Source organism: Vombatus ursinus, unplaced genomic scaffold (genome assembly GCF_900497805.2).
Source record: "Vombatus ursinus unplaced genomic scaffold, bare-nosed wombat genome assembly UNPS02014830.1, whole genome shotgun sequence".
In the NCBI taxonomy this organism is placed as follows: domain Eukaryota; kingdom Metazoa; phylum Chordata; class Mammalia; order Diprotodontia; family Vombatidae; genus Vombatus; species Vombatus ursinus.
The window spans coordinates 14,730,025-14,746,178 of NW_020954608.1; the positions used below are offsets into that span (position 1 = coordinate 14,730,025).

Here is a 16,154-nt window from a genome sequence, read left to right on the forward strand (position 1 = left end):
GGAAGCCTTTTCCTAGGGGATTTTGTTGAAGGCAATGGAGGGGATGTGAATATCACTTCCTATCCGGGGTGGGGGTGGGGAACTTGGGAACAATAGTTCTTATGGGGCGGAGGCGATGGTACTCTGGGCTGGAGGCCTGAACTGGGAGATAACCTTCCTCACTCTTCCTCCCCCCATTTCCCCCTCCCCCATTTTCTATACCGACTAGGGAGGAGATAGTAAGGGGAGGGGGTGGGCATGAAGTTGTCTGCAGGTAGATTAGTTCTATCTAGGTTATATCTAGAGAAGGGGAGCTAATAAAGGCAACATCCTTCAATTTACTATTCTTCCTCCCCCCCCCCTTTTTTTTCCTGGACAATGACCCCTCAAGAATTATTTCCCGTCCTGGGAGGAGGCGGTGGGAGGTGGCCGGTGGCTGCTGTTGCTCCTACGGATATTGCGCAAGACTCTGGGGCGTTGGAAACCCTGGAGGTCTGAGGAATGGAAGAGGAAGCGGGACTTTGGGAAGTGCTTACTCCTTCCAGTGGTGGTTCGGGGAGAGGGGGTTAAGAACTGAGATCTCCTTGGGAAGGATTTTGCTCCTGAGGGAGCAAATAGTCCCATAACTATATTTAGAAAATGAAAAAGATGCAGTGCTGGCATCCACAGAAAGGGCTGGGGAGAAAACATTCAAAAGGAGAAAGTAGATGTATTTCTTTTAAGGTTCAGGTTATCCTTCAGCTAAAGCAAAGTATCAACTGACTTGTGGTTAAAGCTTTAGTGTAGAACTCCCTACTCACGTGTAGGTAAGGTGGATCCTAGATCTTAAAATGAATTGTGGTAACTTTACAGAGCCTTGTGGTTTTTCCTTTTTTTTTTTTCTTTTTCTGTGAAACCAGTAACATAAGATAAGGAACAAAGATATGTTGATAGTTTGAAGCTTTTGTGGAAAATGTTGATTTGGGCTGGAGTGATAAAGTTTTGCCCAAGAGGAAAAAAAAAAGAATGTTTGGCAAGTGGTTTAACCCTATCAGCTGGAAATGGCTATTTCTCCTTGATTTGTGCGAGTTTCATTTGTCATTTTTCGGTGCTTTTTATTTGAGAAATAAAGCTCTGCATTTAGGAGGAAAATGTAAATAAGTTATTTTCTGTTTCTTTTGATAAGAATTTTCAGTATGTTGAGATAATTTGAAATGGGGTCATTCTTTACAATAACTGGGATTTGAGGAGATCCTATTTTTCTTACTACACAAGGATGGATAAAGATGTTCACTTTAAAATATAGACTTCCAGAAATAATTTTTTTTTCCAGTGCTAACTAATGAAAGAAGTGGAGTTGTAATCTTTGCTCATCTCCATTTGTTTTCTTGTTATTCTAGCTCTCCTTGGATACTTTTATCTACTTCACTTAGATTCTTGAGATTTCTCTTTATGAAGGAGAAGGATTACATAGTGATTTGTTACCTGTGGCTTTATGATTATTGCCTCAAATTCAGGTTCCCAATACTAGTATATTTTCAGGGAAATGTGAAATATATTTTGGGACTTTTCTTGTTTTTCTTTGAAAGCTTCTTCTGTACCTGAATTGTGTTAGAGGCTATTTTTCTGTCATTGCTCTGGGGAAGAAAAATTGTGTACTCTATGTTTTAGACAGAAGCCTTCCAGGGATAATTTATTAAACTATTTTATTTCTGAGTATATCTGCTTAGGGAGAGAGAAAAAATGTCAATCTCAGTTTGCTTCCATAATTGTAAGGCATTGCTTGGTGACTCCAGTTTCAGGGTTTGATGACTAAGGTCTATCTCATCACACCAACTCTAAAACCAAAGGGAAGGAACTTATCTGATTGCTTTATGTTGTTTCTTGACTAAGAGGTAGCCAGACTTGATTGTCAGATATTGTGATGCAGTTTCTTTCTGTCCTGAGATTGGCATGTGTGTGGGTATATGTAAATAAAACCTCTAAAACTTATCTGTCACCATAGAAGGGAATTTATAAGCTTATATGACTTATCTTAGAAATCATCTAGTGCAACCCATTCATTATACAGATTTGTTTAAATTCCATGAACTGTTATTTAAAGACTGACTATGTGCAAGCCAGTGTGCTAGAGTTATGTCAAAATCGTTCTTACAATAGGATCACAAATTTAGGGCTCAAAAAGACCTCAGAGGTCATCAAGTGTGCAGTTTTGCAGTTGAGAAAACCCGGAAGCCTAGAGAACTGAAGTATCCAGCCCATGATCACTGAGGTAGTGAATGGCAGTACTGGAATTTGAACTCTAGTCTTCTGACTCCAAATCTAGCACTCTTTCCACTGCATCATCGTGATCTCTCCTCAGAACTTATATTGTATTGGTTGAGGATACTGGGGGCCAAAGAGATTGTGGCTTGCTTCAGGTTACATTGTATATAGGATCCAAACCCTTGTCTTTTGACTTGATCAAGTACTCTTTGCAGAAATTTGAGATAAGAATCTGTATATTTTCTCCCTATTAGGTCGTGGCTGTGCATTGTACAAATGGACCTTCTAGATGGAAATCTTCTATAATATGTGGAACTTGAGTTGGAGAGGGAAGGGGTGTGTGTGTGTGTGTGTGTGTGTGTGTGTGTGTGTGTGTGTGTACCATTTCTATAAAGATGATTGTTGAATGGATAAGACATTTTTTGGAGAGAGTATAGACATGTGAAGAGAGAGGGTCACTCCCAGCTTTAAGTGGTTGAGAAAAGAATGAGTAAAGGAGTGAGAGATAGCTTAGAATTAATCTTAACCCTAAAATTCATCATTTATCTAGATTTTAAAACTATGTTTTGAAAGAGATTATTATATAGTAGTACTGGCAGTGGCAGTGGTCAGCAGGTTCAACACCATCATTTTATATATGGAGACACTGAAGTCCAAAGATGGGTGGGTAACTTACACAGCTTATAAGTGACAGAACTAGGGCTAGAAGTTTTTAGTTAGATGAATCTTGAAAAATGTTCAGCATTTATTAGTCTCTACACTTGCTAATTGAGTGACAATGGGCAAATTTCAGTTTGCTCATCTGTAAAATAAGATCCTTGTGCTGTTGTCTCACAAGGTTGTAAGAAAAAGCCTTTTGTAAATCTATATAAACTGTAGCTATTCAGATATAGAGAAACAGCAGAAAATTCCATATCAGAAATTATTATAGAAACTTCTTAGCAATATTGAGATTGCAGGCAGTTATCAAACCTAGGGGGGAAAAACCATATATTTGTATTTATGGGTTAGAAGAATTTAATAAAGCCAATGCTAAAATATTGTAGTACTATCTGTAGCAAGTCTTTGTGATATTAATGGGGATAAATTCTTGTTTTAATTTCTTTGGCTAGTGTATAGCTATTAAAATAATACAGTTGGATAAATGAGAGCAGCCTTATAGATAGGTTTAAGACTTTAGCCATGCTTTGATATTATCATAGCAGTAATGCTATTTCATGGCAATGATAATGAAAAAGTACAGAAATTGTGAACAGGGTAATTTTGTTGAACTAAAATTGTAACTTATGGAATAATACTTTAAAACTTTTTTTTCCCCTTGTCTTGGCCTGTGAACTTTCACAGAAATGAGTAAGGGTAGAAGGATTGTTTGAATGAAGTGTTTTAGACTGACCTAATATGCATCCAAGAAAAGAGGTAAAAGATTTTTCTAAGTGCTTAATAGGCTAGTCCTCTGACACTTAATACTTGTGTGACCTTGGGCTAGTCACTAAACCTCTTGGTACACCAGGCAATTCCTTAAGACTTTTTGGTACTGCTATATTGTTGGCTGGGGATTTAAAAGAGAGAAACTAAATAGCTCTTTGCTTATAATTATGGGGAGAAGGAGATGCCAAGATACTGCGTGTATACCCAGCTACTATAATATGGATAGAGAACATAGGAAAGAAAGAGATCTAGGAATATTTGAATTGAGAAAGAAAACACTTTTTAGTTGAGGGGATGGTGGCACCATAGCTGAGCCTTGAAGGGAATATAAGGATTCTCTGAATGGCAGGATGTTTTCACCCCAATATTTTTTAATTAAGGGCATAAAAGTAAGAAGCTTAGGGTTAGTATTCTCCTCATTAGTAAAAATAAAAATTGAATTGAATTGACTGGCCCCACTAAGCAAGATATGGAGAAGGTGTGAATGCTAGTAATTGATGTAACTTTCTGGAAAGTCTTTAGTGAGAGATTTGAGAAGGAAATGTTGATTATCTATTTTTTCTGCTACATTTTATTTCTTTTAAAAATTAAAGAAGTTTATTGATGCTTTTAACTGCCATTTCTAGAATAAAACATTACATTTTAGGTCATTCTCATTACTTAAATTATTATTAAACCAATTAAGTGGTAGCAGCAGAGAAATAAATGTAAAGTCAAAAGCCTATATAAATAGGAAGGCTAAGAAAAGGTAAACTTTAGTTATGGTATAAATGAATGAAAGTGGAGTACCTAGATAGCTTTTGCACCTATAGGGTATGGTTTCATGGGGAACCAATTTTATCATCAGAAAGGTTTGATGAATATATAAAACATACTTGGGGTCTCTAATAATGACTGCTTTGAGGTTCAGGGGTCACCTGCATAGTGAAGGTGTTATTACTGTAAAGATAAAAATTAAACAAAATGCAGTAGATTATTTTTTGGTCTTGATTAGTTTAATTAAATTTATAGCTTATCAGTTATTACTGTAAATTTATATTCTGTTCTCTATATAATTTTCTTCTTAAAAACCTCTAATGGTTTTTAGAGTCATCAATGCTTTCTGGTACTCTTCCTCCACCCCCAACCCCTACACTTATTTATAACAAAGAAGTACAGTTAAGCAAAACAAACTGACACATAGACTTAAGTCTGAGAGCATCTGTCTCATGCATCTGTAAAGGAAGTATGTTTCATCATCAGCCAGGCCTCTGGAGTCAAGATTGGTCACTGCATTTGATTTGAGTTCTGATGTGTTTTAGTAAAATTGTTTCCCTTTATTTTATTGTGGTCATTGTTCTCTTAGTTATGCATACTCACATTATGCATCTTTTCATGTAAGTTTTACTAGTTTTTAAAAATTTTCTCACATTTGTCTTTTTTTATATATTACTATTCAATTACTTATATTACAGTTTTAAGCTACTTTCTAATTTGTACCTACTTTGTTTCTGATGTTTTTCTACCACAAAGTATTGTTATTATTATTTTGGTATTTGGAAGGTCTGTGACTTCTAGAGTTCCAAACTGTTTCCTAGAATGGTTGGACAAATTCACACCTTCACCTGAAGTAAATTGATATGCCATTTTTCCATAGCCTTTCCAACATTGTTTCCATTTTTTATAATTTTTCCCAATTTGCTGTGTATGGGGTAAAACCTTAGAATTGTTTTAATGTGTACTTCTCTTATTTGTGACTTGAAACACTTTTTCTTATGGTAGTTGATAGTTCCATTTCTTCTTTTGAAAACTTTATATTCTTGGACCACTTATCCATTAGGGCTATCAGTTAACCATATATTTTGGTTATTATCAAAGCTTTATCAGGAGTATTTAATAGAAAGATTTCCTCCTGCATTGCCTGTTTTTCTTCTCAGTTGTTAAATTGATTTTGTTTGTGCAAAGCTTTTTAGTTTTATGTAATAAAAAATTGTCTGCTTTGTCTTTTGTCCTTTATCCCTTGTCTTGGTTATGTGTTTTTCCTCAAACCATAGATAAGACAGGCATTTCTTTCTTTTGTTTTTATGATATGACCTTTTATTTTAAGTTCACTTATTCCCTTGGAAATTATTTTAGAATACATGGTATAAGATATTCATGTAAACCTGTTTGCTTCCAAACTGCTTTTCACTTTTTTGTTCTAGTTCTTGTTAATTTGGGAGCCCTTCGTTCAATTTAGATTCTTGGATTTATTGAACACTGACCTGCTTTGTTCATCTGCCATGGTTCTTGGTTATCTACTCTGTTCCGGTGATGTATTTTTATTTTTAACCAGAAAAAAATATTCTTGATAATTACTACTTTGTCGTGTAATTTGAGATCTTTGTAATGCTAGGAACCTTTCATTCTTACTTATTTTTATTATTTTCTTTAAGATTATTTACCTTTTGTTTTTCTAAAGGAATTTTTAGTTTTCTTACTGTTAAATTGATTTTGTTTGTATAAAACTTTTTAATTAAAAAGAGAATCAGAAATTGTCTTTAATTCTACAGAGTAAATCCCCTCGGAAGTTTGGCATATTGCTAAATGTGTAGAATTGGTAATGCAGTTTTAAGCAGTGAAGATGTCCTTTTCTCCCTTTGCTTTTTGATCAGCCAAGCAATTGCAATGGTTTATATGTTTGATGCGCCTTTAAAAAAAAGAATCTAGCTCTTAGTTTGAATTGTTATTTCCATAATTTTATGTTCAATTATATTTCTTTGATTTTCAAGACTTGTGTATTTCTGCTTGTTTTGGGATTATTAGTTTATTTGCTTCATAGATTTTGGAGTTGGATGCTCAATTCGTTGCTCTTTATTTTCAAGTTTCCCTTTTTGGTTCCCATTTTTATTGTATTATCTGCAAAGAATGTATATAATATTTTTGCCTTCACCTGTTTGAATTCTTTTCGTCTTAGTATATGGTCAGTTTTTGTAAAGGTACAGATTTTAGTTGAACCTTTCATTTTAACTCTGTCAGTCTTTATTTTATTTGTATTTCTTGTAAACACCAAATTGTATTGCTTTTTGATCCATTGTGCTGGTCTTCACTATTTTATGAGCATGCATAGCTTTGATTACTAGATTTATTTTTCTGTCTGCCATCTCTTTTTACGAGGTTTCTTCTTTTTCTCCACCATCCCTCTCTTTAGAAGAAAGTAGGAAAAAAAGCAATGAAATCCATTGTAGATATCAATAGTTTATTTTGCTTAGAGCCATCTGGTCTCAGACCTCTCCCCCTTTTACATTCAGCTGGATCTTGAGCTTTCTCTCTTTTATTCTTTTGAAATAAGTATCTGATTGTAGTTTATTTTGTTTGTGACTACCCTTGCCCAGACTTTACCCTTGATTCTAATATTTTAATAAGCATTTTAGCATTTTATCAATTACTTAATGTATACTAGGGGACTGTGCTAGGTATCAAGGATACAATGAAATAATTGAAATAACTCGAGGGGCTTACATTTTATCATGGAGACAACATGCACCTGTATAAGTACTATGTATATATTGTAGACAAAATAAATACTAGATGATTTTACATGGGAAAACTCTCATCTTGGAGTTTGTATCTAAGTTGAACTTTGAAGGAAATAAGGGATTCCAAAAGAAGGAAGTAAGGAGGGCATATATTCTAGGAATGGGAGATTGCTCTTGCAAAGAAAGGCATGGAGGCTGGAGATGGAATGTTGTGTTTGAAGAACATCAAGAACACCGGTTTGGCTTGTATGGAGGGGTTCAATGTATGGGGAAAAAAACCTGCCCGACCATGTTTTTATTTATACACACACACATAAGTACACATGTGTGTATGTCATCCTTGGCCTTGAGATGGTATCTTCCTACAAAGGGGCTCTGGTTTAAGTGGCATCTCTTCTCTTAAGAGGGCTTTGCTTCTGGATTTATTTTTTGAATTTGGATTTATTCCTGGCATATCGTGACCTCTAAAGAGAGGGTTAAGCTTTTTCTTGAATTCTGTTGCATGCCCACATAGTAAAGTAGAACTATTGGGTGAAATGTCTAAAACATTACATTTGGTTAATTTCTGGGGTCTCCTCAGAAGGGATTAACAATCCTTTTTTAGAACACTTGATTATTGTATATTTTAGCTCTTTGAATGTGTTAAAATTTATTTACTTTCCTTTTTTAAGTTTCTTTTCTCTACTACCTTGGCTTTCTAAGGGTCTACAAGTAGAAGTAACTAATTCTGGTAAAGTCCATTTTTCCTCACTGTAGGTTTAATGCTCAAATTTCTAAGATAAGATTCCTGGTTTTGTGTCTTTACTTTTTAGTTTTATATTAGAATCCTTTATTTCCTCTTTTCTATTTGATCTTGTGCAATTCAGACAGGTTCCTTAATATTTATGTGTTTTCCTACCCATTATTAATAGTTTCTCTTTAGCATAGGAGCTCAGGATTTTGGTGATTTACATTTCTTGTTTTTTAAATTTGGGATTTTTGTTTTTCTTTTTTGGCTATGACCTGTGTGTTTTCACTTTGCCATCAAATACTGGTTTTAGGTAAAAAAAAAAAAAAAGCTGGGATAGTAAATGTTGGATGATAGAATAATCAGTACCTAAAGGATAGGTTGAAATAATGGGCAATAGGAATGCAAATAGAGCTCTACATATACATTTTAAAAGTCAATTGGATGCATTTGTAATTTTTAGTAGCTTCATGCCAATAATCTTAACCTTATTGGATTTAGATGTCAGTGTCATGGTTTTTCTTTTAAAAGCAAAGATATTCTTTAAAAGTTTAACATTTAACATCAAACAAGCTTTTATTAGTAACTATTTACACAATTCCAGTGCATGAAATATGACAGTCATTCCCCAAATATCTATTAAAATTTTTTTGTCCATTGATTCCTAGTTCATTTGTTCATGATCATTGTTGGTGTGGGTGTTTTTCTATTTCATAAAAGTCCTAAGACCTTTTTGTTTTGCTCATATTTTTCAGTCTCAGCATTATAGTTTTCCATTACATTAGTGAACCACAATATTTTAAGTATAATTTTACTGTTGAATGTTTAGGTTGCTTCCAGTTTTTTACAATTACATAATGCTGCCATGAAAATCTTTTAGGAGATAGTTCTTTTTGTTCTTGATAATAAATCATGATGAATTCCTAGTAATGAAATTGTTAGGTCAGAGGCCATGTTAGTTTTTGTAATTTATCATGTTCTGCCAGAGCACTCTCCAAGAAGATCCCACAAGTTGACAGTTCTGCCAGCAATGAATGTGAGTGTATACTTGCATTGAGTTTTATTGCTTTTGTTATTTTCATCAATTAGATGGATGTCATGTGGTACTTCAGAGTGATTTCGATTTGCATCTCTTTTTTCCCAAATGATTTTCACAGTGTGTTTTCCTTAAGTGAAAATTGTTTATTGACTTCATCTGTTATGGATTAGGAATTCCCATTTTTATTTCCTTATGTATTTAAGATGTCAGGTTTTAAATCTCATTTGCCACACATTTTCCCCAAACTGCTATTCTTTATTTTAAATACATTGTCTTTTCTGATTATTATGGGCTCTAAGAATGCCTGTCCATCCTCTTCCTCATTTTTAGGGAGAAAATGTTAATTGCTACATTGGAATGATGTGTGAGTTTTTTTTTTTAAGAGCTTTATTTTTTAATTTTTTAATTTTGGGGGGGGGCAGGGGGGCTAAGTGACTTGCCCAGGGTCACACAGCTAGTAAGTGCTATGTGTCTGAGGGCAAATTTGAACTCAGGTCGTCCTGAATCCAGAGCCGGTGCTCTATCCACTGCTCCACCCGGCTGCCTGTGATGTGTGAGATTTTGTGAGAACACTTTCTAACTTTGATGTAGTCCGTTCTAGAGTTCTGAAAGTATATATTAACTGGTATTGCATAGATGTGAATTGCTTTAAATGTGCTCTTCCCATTTGACTTTCATTTCAAGATGTCAATAAATCTCTTAATGCATTCAGAAAAATAAATAAATACATTGTCTTTGTTGTATAGGAATGTTTATATTTTGATGTAGTCAAACACATCTGTTTTGTCACAAATCCTTCCATTGACTGAAAAAAAAAATCACCTCTCTATGTAATTGGGAAAGATACTTCTTTGTATTTTCTAACATCATTTTTTCACACACACACACACACACACACACACCCCTTATCTTCTTGAGTATGGTATAGGGTATTTTTAAGTTTAACAAATCTGTCCCTTGGACATTGGGCTGGGAACATGCTATATGATTGTTTCACATGATAAACCCCACCTTATTGGAATTCTATTCCTAATGCTACATTATTTACATAAGTTAAGTAGAAACAGTGAATGTAGATTTTTTTAACTTGAGCAATTAAATATTTTCAGATTTTTAAATCTTAATTGGTACTACTGGAGTTTCAGGATGGTACACAAAAAGAAATCTTTTCTTTCCTTGGTATTTCTGCAGTTTAGTTAATGAAATATACATATTGCTAAAGGAAGAGAAACATGTAACCTACAAAGGTAGGAGCTTAATTAAGAGGCATAAAATCTTAGATTAGGAAGGGAATAGCTCTATTGTACTCTGTTCTGGTCAGACCACATTTGGAATATTGTGTTCAGTTCTAGACATCTCCATTTGGGAGAGGATATTGATTAAATTAGAGAGTAGTTAGAGTGGGCAGCCAGAATAGTGAAGGGCCCTGAAATCATACCACCTAAATAAAGATCATCAAAGTAATCAGGGATGTTTAGTGTGAAGAAGATGACTTATTGAGGACATTCTGTTAATAAATATTTCAAGGTTTATCATATGGAAGAAGTAGATTTATTCTTCGTGATCCCAGAAAGCGGAACTTGGAGTTCTGGGAGTTACAAGTAGGCATTTAGACTTGTAAGGATAAACTTCTCACCACGAGTCTTTAAAAGCTGAATAATCACTTGTCAAGTGTGTGTTAAAGAGGAAATTCTTGTTCATGTATGAGTTGGACCAGAAAGGCTTCTGAGCCCTCTTCCATATGTGGAAATTGCTATATTCTCTGGTTTTATATCAGTTTTTAAAATTTTGAGGCAGTCTGGTTGAGCCTTCCCATTCCCCTTCCCTTCATAGTTCAAAATACTAAAATAAAAACACAATTTCCTTTGTGCAATCAAAACTCGGAGGAATTGAGTCATCATTAATAGTAAAATGAGGTCTCTGAAGAGAACTTAGCAGCTCTAAGGAAAACAGTTGATTATAGAAAGAATGAAATTATGAAGAACAGTGCTAATGGAATGTAAAGTAAGATTGGATTTGCTAAATGGAACTAAAAAGATAACTTAAATTATGCTTTTCTCAACTAAGAAGAGAGTCTTGGTAATGAAATACTTGTTTTTTATGGAACCGGTGCCAATTGTTTAATTCTTCTGAAATAATTGCCGTAATTTTAAAAAAGATAACCTGTTATAAAAACAAAATTTATTATCATATGGTTTGAGTTCCTTGTATTAATTTCTGTGAAATATTTGAACAAAATAAATTTAATATACTGTACATCATAAATAGGACCTGAACAATTAGTTTTCAAATTGTGGAATTTTAAAAAAAGTTTGTTTAAAACCATTATCTCTTGAATATTACAGTAGAACCTTTCTGGGAGTGGTGGTATATGCCTGTAATTCCTGCTACTGTCGATGCTGAGGGTGGTGATGAAGGCTGTGGAATTCTGATGTACAGAAGAGTTAAAATGCGTCAGTAGGTGACCACATTCAGTCTGGCATCAGTATGATGAGTCCCGAGGAGCAGTGGACTACCAGACTTCCTAAGAGGGGGTAAAATGGCTTAAGTTAGAAATGTTATTGGGTCAGAATTTGTTCATCAGTAATATGCCCTGGGCCGCCTTTTTTTCTCCTTTACTTTTTTAACTTGATGATCTCATTAGCTCCCATGGATTCAATTATTGTATCTCTGTGCTGACTGACCTCCAATCTTGAATCTCCAACTGCATATTAGACATCTCAAAGTAGATGTCTGGTAGGTGTTTTCAACTCAATCAGGCCAAAACTGAATTCATTATATTTACCCCCAAAGCTGCCCCCTTTCAAACTTCCTTATTACTGTTGAGGGTACCACCATCTTCACAGTTTTCCAGGCTTGCAATGTAGGTGTCATTCTCAACTTTTCTTCTCGCCTGCCATATCTAATCTGTTGTCAAAGCCTGTCAGTTTCACCTTTGTCATCCTGCATCTGTCCTCTTCTGTGCTCTGATACTGTCACATTTCAGACCTCGCTATTGCAAGAGCCTGCTTTTGTGTTGACTTGCTACTAGTCTTTTCCTGTTTCAGTCCATCCTCTTCAGTTGTCCTAAAGCACAGTCCCAACCATGTCACACACCTTCTCCTTTCCCCCTACCACTTGATAATCTCTACTAGTTCCCTGTCCCCTCCAGGATCAAGTATACAATACTGTTTGGTGATCCAAACCCTTTATAAACCAGCATCCCCTTCCCCTTTTCAGTCTTCTTCCACTCCACCACTACTTTTCTGTCCATTGATAGTGGCCTACTTACTGTTCTTTGAACAAAATGTTCCATATCCTGGCTTTGGGCATTTTTAGTGCTATTTTCAGTAGCCCATTGTGGAGGTCAAAATTGGAAGCCCCTAGATAAATGATTTTGTTAAGCTGAATGATTTAAAAGGAGTAGGGCATTGTGGTATAGTTAATGGTTAGCAAGGCTGTGTTCAAGTCTTTGACACACAGTAGCTAGATGATCATTGGCAAGACATTTAATTCCTCAATGCCCTAGATATCTAAGACTGTTAAAGAAGATCTGGTAGTCTGCATCTATAGAAGAAATTCTTTACGTCAATGAAATTTCAGTTGAGATGGGGGAAAAGGTGATTCAGAAAAGTAGAAATGCCTTAAAATTAGTTGATATTCTGCATTCAAGTCTGTTAGAACAAATATTCTGAAGCAGGAGTATGTAGTTTGCTTATAGTGGAGAGTTTATTTCCATGCAATCTGACTTTAAAATTTTTTTTTATTACACAGGTAAATTCCCTGTCTGCTATTGATAGGAAAGTAAGGAAGAAGTTAATTTGTGTACCTTGATCTTGTCGTCAGTGTGTAGTTGAGAGAACACCAGACAAGGAATTTTAAAATTTGTTCCAAGTCATAGATCCCATCATTTAAGAGTGATATTTATCCTGGATAAGTTATTTCAATTTTTGGTCTTGATTTCCTTATCTTTAAAAAGTAAAAGTTCATCTTGGCTCTACAACTTCCTTCCTGTGTGAACTTGTGGGCAAGTCAGCTAACTTGTAAAGTAAAGGAATTGAAATAGATGACTTCTGAGGTCTCTTCCAGCTCTAAATCTGTGATCCTATAATTATCTAGGAAGATGTCAAACCTTTTTCATCTGCAACCCATTTAAATTCTGTGAATTAAGGAATATTTTATTTTTTCTTTGTAAGACTTCTATAAAACTAAAATGTCTAGCTATTATTTACAAATTGGGCAACTTGGGTATTTGGGAATGTGGTAGTAAAGTGTGATGTGTTTGGCAATTATTAAAAGTCATATTCTTAAAGTCAAAGTTGAGAAAATTGGTAAGGGATAAAGCATTTCTGTAGTCAAAATTTATCAATTTCCCTTCTATTTAAGCTACTGCTTAGTACACTCTCTTTTGGCAATCCTTTTATGTTTGCTGAACTTAAATTTTAATCCCAAGTCATTTTAATTTTAATTTTTAAATTTTTTATTCATTTTGAACTTAAATACATAAAGACAAATTTTTTTTGGGTGAGGAAAGTGGGATTAAGTGACTTGCCCAAGGTCATACAGCTAGTAAGTGTTCAAGTGTCTGAGGCTGGATTTGAACTCAGGTCCTCCTGACTCCAAAGCCAGAGCTCTATTCACTGTGCCACCTAGCTGCCCCAAGGCAAAAAAATTTTCCATGTACACAGCACAACCTAAAAAGAGGATTCACTATAAAACCAAAGTCATTTGTTTTTTAAATAAATTTTAATTACTGAGCACTTTCAGATAAACATGGGAGATTGAATCAGATCAGTATATTTTCACATGTGCTAGAACAGAGATCACAGCTCTTTGTGACCAGAAGGAAACTAATGTATTCTTTTTCATCATAAATGACTGAGTAAATAGATAGGAAGACTAAGAAAATCACTGAGATTTAAAAAAAATTATCATTTTGAAATAGATCATTCTGTTACTGTCTGAGGATCTGAAGGACTGATAAAACACTGGTAGGCTGTTTACTGAGCTATTTTTGTAATGGTTCAAGATTATTATTTTTAAAAATTACACATGTAGATATTTTCAGTCAGCAAACATCCACCTTTTCTCCTTCCCCCCTTGCCAGTCAGTGACTTCATTGTGGAAAGAATGGGAGTGTCCTGTAAGTCATACATAACAGATAGCAAAATTTGATTGGGAGATAGATTGAGTGGATCTGAAAGGAGGAGAGGTTACTGAATGATGGCTGTAGAAGTAGAACCTGGAAGAAACCATGGGGGAACAAGGAGTATTGCAAACTCTCCTCCTTCAACCAGTGATCTTAAGGGCCGTGAATGAAAATATTTGTGTTACTAGGTGCTGAGGAGATATTTAGATGGACACATTGGTGTATAGTAGTAGTATATCCCAACAACTAGTACAGTAATTCATGGTTCTGTTTTCTTTTGTTATACTTTGACCATTTCTTCATTGGGGGTTTGTGTGTGTTACTATTATAGGTAAGAATTAGTTTCCTTTAGATAATTGGGTCAAAACTTTTATGTAGTAGATTATTTTAGTTGCACATATTTTTCTCACTTTTTGCCTTTTTTTTTTTTAGAGATTAATGCTTTATTATGCAAAATCCTTTTATCTTTGTTTAAACACATCAACTTTTGTCTGCAGTAATTTCTTCTATTTGATATAAAAGATTTCTCTTCATATTTGAGACAAATATAGTTTTCTTTCCCCCCAGTTTCTAAGTGATATGTATTTAGATCATTGATTAAATTTACTGTAGTTGTATGAGGTAAGGATCCAATTTTTTTTTCTCTTACGGCTAATCAGATTTCTCTACAGTTATTATTAAATTTATAGCCCCCAATGTTCCTTAGACATGGACTTATAAAATATTTGCCTTATTTTTATCAGGTTCTATTTCTGGACTCTGTTTTCTTCTGTTATATTCCTCCCCCACAGTTGCAGAAGTTTTTTATGATTGCTTTGCTGAAATATGAATGAAGTCTATTAAGGCAAATCCCATTTCAACCATTCTCCTTTTCTATGTAATACTTGATATTCTTGCCCTCCATTTTTCTTTGTGAACTTTATGCCTTTTTTTTTTGTTTCATTTTGGTATTTATTACGTTAAATCTGTAAATCAGTTTGGGAAGATTGACATTGATATTCTATTTGCCTATCTTGGCATTTAGGAGAGAGTTATCTCTCTGTGTATCTAGTTGTTCCTTGATTTTTTTTGTCCAGAAACAGTTTTGAAATAGTGGTATTTTATAATTGCTTAATTTGTAAGTTCTTAATGCCTTTCATGTACTTATTATGTATTTGTTTGTGGCCTTCCATGATTCCTTTGTTATGAATTACTATTTTATGTTTTAGTTATTTATTAGTGCATGCTTTTGCCTCTTGTATTTTAAGTATTTATTTGGTATTAGAGGAAATAATTGTCTATACCATATCTACCTTGTACATCAAGTACCTTTCTACAAAATCCCTTTTAATTCCTTTGGAGATACACAAGATAGGAGTGTACATCAAGTACCTTTCTACAAAATCCCTTTTAATTCCTTTGGAGATACACAAGATAGGAGTCATATACTTAAGCTTTAAGAAGTTTTCTCGGGGCAGCTAGCACCGGCCCTGAAGTCAGGAGGACCTGAGTTCAAATCCAGCCTCAGACCAAACACTTGACATGTACTAGCTGTGTGACTTTGGGCAAGTCACTTAACCCCGATTGCCTCACCAAAAAAAAAAAGAAGACGTTTTCTCTAGAGCTATGAGGTAGGGGTGTAATAGTTAGAGACTGGGAGAAGAGCCTTGGGATCAGCATGATAACAGTTAGAGCTTTACATCTTTGCTATAGACACTCAAGGAATCGGGAGGTGATTAAGAATTTGTTTTCCAAAAGTATTAATAGCAGTTCTTTCTGTGGTGACAAAGAATTGGAAATTGAGGGGTTGCCCATCAAGTTGTGGCTATATGAATGTAATGGAATATGATAGAAATGATGAGCAAGCAGACTTCAGAAAAACTTGGAAAGACTTGTATGGATTGATGCTGAGTGAAGTGAGCAGAACCAGGAGAACATTGTACACAGTAACAGCCACGTTGTGTGACGACTAACTTTGATAGACTTAGCTCTTCTCAGCAATGCAAGGATTTAAGACATTTCCAAAAGTCTAATGAAGGAGACTTCCACATCCAGAGAAAGAACTGTGGAGTTGGAATGCAGATCGAAGCATACTATTTGCTCTTTTTTTTTTCCTCTTCTGTTTTGTTTTGT

At 34.7% G+C, this 16,154-nt stretch overlaps 1 protein-coding gene across 6 annotated transcripts in view; it reads left to right on the forward strand.

Annotated features, from left to right (window-relative positions):
- PTPN12 (protein tyrosine phosphatase, non-receptor type 12) overlaps nucleotides 1-16,154 on the forward strand; it is a 94,377-nt gene that overhangs the window by 948 nt on the left and 77,275 nt on the right. The window lies entirely within an intron of this gene.